Source organism: Myotis brandtii, unplaced genomic scaffold (assembly GCF_000412655.1).
Source record: "Myotis brandtii unplaced genomic scaffold, ASM41265v1 scaffold328, whole genome shotgun sequence".
Taxonomy (NCBI): Eukaryota; Metazoa; Chordata; class Mammalia; order Chiroptera; family Vespertilionidae; genus Myotis; species Myotis brandtii.
In genome coordinates, this window is record NW_005362626.1 from 6129371 (window position 1) to 6133264 (window position 3894).

Here is a 3894-nt window from a genome sequence, read left to right on the forward strand (position 1 = left end):
GTCCCGGTCCCCGTCCGTACCCCCCCTCCCCCACCACCGGGTTGAGGTTTTAAGGGTCCCGGGCCGCAAAATGTGTTCTGGGTACGTCCTCTCGGTCCTCTGTCAGGCCCCACCCCCCAAAAAACTTTTCCAGTCCCCCTTCCGCTGCCAGGCCGTGTGCGCGCGCACGGGGCCTTCCTGGGCAAACCCCAGGTGGTGGACGCCCCGCCGCCCCGCCGCCCGCCACGGGTCCCACTGGAGAGGTGGGCGCGGGGAGGAGATCAGCCACCCTTGCCCCCTGCCCCCTTCTTCACCCCAAACACACACACAGCGGGCGGCCGGCCCGGCCGGGCTTGGCCCACTGCCCGGGAGCTGCCCCACTGACGTTATCGCTGGTGTTCGCACGCCACCTGGCGGCCGTTTTTATATGGTCTTTCCCTTGCTGCCGGGTGGTTGGCTGGGTCCTGGAATTCAGTTCATTCTGGAAACCTCTTGCTACTCGGGTGCCACTGTGTGTGAGTGTGAGTGAGTGTGTGTGTGTGGGGGGGGGGGGGGGAAGGGGGGGGGGAGGGAGGGAGGGAGAGAGAGAGAGAGAGAGAGAGAGAGAGAGAGAGAAAGAAACATCAATGTGAGAGCCAAACATCAATTCACTGCATTGGATACCCCCTACCAGGGATTGAGCCTGCAACCTGGGCATGTGCCCTGACTAGAATAGAACTGGCAACCTTTCAGTGCATGGGATGATACCCAATCAACTTAGCCACAGCAGTCAGGGCCTTTCCAGAATATTTAAAAAATAGAACCACTTAAGGCTTATGGTATTTGAAGAATTTACATTTTTGTGCTTCCCATGAAAATAAGAAATTATCAATTTCCCCCCAAAAGGGTCTCTTTTTTCCTTCTCTTCCTTCCTAACTTAAAAAATGAAATCGACGAAGTGGTTAGATGGGCATGATGCCCCCATGGGACACTTTGCAAAATGCTTCTGTTTCTGTCAAGTGTGTTTTAAAATGTCCTTGAAAGACGTGGTTCCTTTAAGAAAAGACTGTATGCATAATGTTTTGTTATATCCAAAATGGCTACTGGGCCATTAAAAATGCTAAGCATGAAAAGGCAGTCACTTCTTGTTACATGAAAAAGACAACTTTGAAATAGTATACACGGTAAGATTATGCTAGTTAGAAGAAGAGACACATGAATGCTAATGTATTAGTTTGCTAAGGCTGCCATTACAACCTACCCTAGACTGGGTGGCTTAGTAACACTTCTGGAGGCTAGAAGTCTGAGATCAAGATGTCAGCAGGGTTGGTATCTCCTGAAGCCTCTGTTCTTGGCTTATAGATGCCCATATTTTCCCTTTGTCTTCACATGATCTTCCCTCTGTGTGTGTCTGTATCCAAAAATTTCCTCCTCTTATAATGACACCAGCCATATTGCCTTAGGGTCCACCCGAATAACTTCATTTTAACTTAACTCACCTGCAAAGGCGCTGTCCCCAAATATAATCACATTCCGAGGTCCTAGGGTTAGGATTTCAACATATGAACTTTGGGGGACACAGTGCAGCTCCTAGGAAGCATCCTGAATGAGAAGCATGGGTGTTAGTTAGGATGGTGGACAGTGCTGTCTGGGAGCAGTGCAGTTCTGGGCAAAGAGAATTCACCAAGTTCATAACTTACCCCAGGAGTCTAGGAAGCTGGAAAACCTTCTATCTTGGTAAACTGTCTGAAAATTCAGTCAACTCTTAGATTTCAATTTTCCTAACCCAGTTACCACAAATTAGTTTTGATGAGTACTTTTGAAAATAAAAACTTCTTAAAAGTCATTATGAAAATAAGAATTCAACCCTTCATAAGCATTAAAAGCAGAGTAACAAGGGAAAGTAAAAAATGAGGGGGAGCAAAAACGTATATTTGTAAATAAAGGTGTGTTCACAAGCTGGAGTTCAGCAAATGTCCTTGAAGGGCCTGCCATCCCAGAGGTACCAGGTGAGGAGGTTGGGATACCAAGAGGAAACATAGCTAATTCCTGCCCTCAAGGCACAGGCGGGGATGGAAGATGAACGGAGAGTTCTAGGCCATGGGACATGGGCGTCATACAGGTATGTTCTGGTACAGTGGGAAAAAGAGCAGGTGTTAATTAAGCAGATATGGAGAGGTGGGTGGGAGTGCTGTAGGTGGAGGCCACCACACCTGGTGTGGTAAAGGCAGAGGCAGGACAGGGCCTGCCGTGGTCTGGGAACCATGAGTACTTCGGCCTAGTTGGTGAAGTGGGGGAGAGGTGAGCTTCAAGAATTTGCTAACATTAGACTTCATGCCGTAGGCAAGGCAAATCCTTTAAAGGGTTGAAGCAGATACTTAGAAAGATGTGGTGGTGTGTAGAGGATGGACAGGAGTGGGGTAAGTGGATACAGAGTTTATTTAATAGCTTGTTGCAAGAATTAATGTGAAGGCCCTAGCCGGTCTGGTTCAGTGCATAGAGCATCAGCCTGCAGACCGAAGGGTTCCGGGTTCAATTCCAGTCAAGGGAATGTACCTTGGTTGCAGACTCCTCCCTGGCCCAGGCTCTGGTCAGGATGTATGCAGGAGGCAACAAATCGATATCTTCCTCTCACATCGATATTTCTCTCTGTCTTTCCTTCTCTCTTCTACTCTCTCTAAAAATTGATGGGAAATATCCTTGGGTGAAGATTAAAAAATAATAATAATAATGTGAAGGATGAGAAAGGCCTGGACAAAGTTGTTGGGAATGGAAGAAAGAGGTGAATTAGAAAGATATTTGGGAATAGAATCAGGGTCTTGATGACTCTTAGTAAGTGGGGAATGTAAGAGAGAGAGAGGAGTTTAGAATGTATTCAGTGACATTTATCTAACCAAGATTTCTTACATTATAATATGTATGGTGGCAGACATTGAATACACAGTGGACAGTAAGATAAATTAGGTACCTGCTCTCCCATACTCAGGTCAGGTTAGGATGAAAAACAACTAAAGACACATTAGAAATGAAGTGAGACAAGCATGATGGTGGCAGAACGCCTTCCAGATTTCTATCTTGGCATCAGCTGGTACTTAATATCAACCAAATCAGAAAGTCTAGAAGCAGAAAAAAAAGTGAGTCTGTTTTGGGACTTTTTGAGTTTACAATAGAATATGTAGAATATAGTACATTATTTTCAATGTAATTGGAAAATAGGAATATTTTTCCAAAAGGCAATCTTCTTTTTTATATATATACTAGAGGCCTGGTGCACAAAATTTGTGCACTCAGGGGCAGGGGTGTGTGTGTCCCTCAGCCCAGCCTGCACCCTCTCACAGTCCGGAAGCCCTCGGGGGATGTCCGACTGATGGCTTAGGCCCGCTCCCCTGTCAGTCGGACATCCTTAGTGCTGCTGTGGAGGTGGGAGAGGCTCCTGCCACCACCACTGCGCTCGCCAGCCATGAGCCCAGTTTCCGGCTGAGCAGTGCTCCCCCTGTGGGAGTGCACTGTCCACCAGGGTGCAGCTCCTGCATTGAGCATCTGCTCCCTGGTGGTCAGTGCATATCATAGTGACCGGTCATTCTGCCTTTCGGTCAATTTGCATATTAGCCTTTTATGCCTGCAGGATTGGGTCGAAACCAGCTCTCCAACATCCCCCGAGGGGTCCTGGTTGCAAGAGGGTGCAGGCCAGGCCAAGGGACCCCACTGGTGCATGATCGGGGCCAGGGAGGGACGTGGAAGGTTGGCTAGCCAGGGAGGGACTATGGGAAGGCTCCAGGGCATGTCCAGCCTATCTCTCTCAGTCCTGATCAGCCCGACCCCAGCAGCAAGCTAACCTACTGGTTGGAGCATCTGCCCCCTGGTGGTCAGTGCACATCATAGCAAGCAGTTGAACAGCCTTAGCATATCATTAGCATATTATGCTTTCTTTGGTTG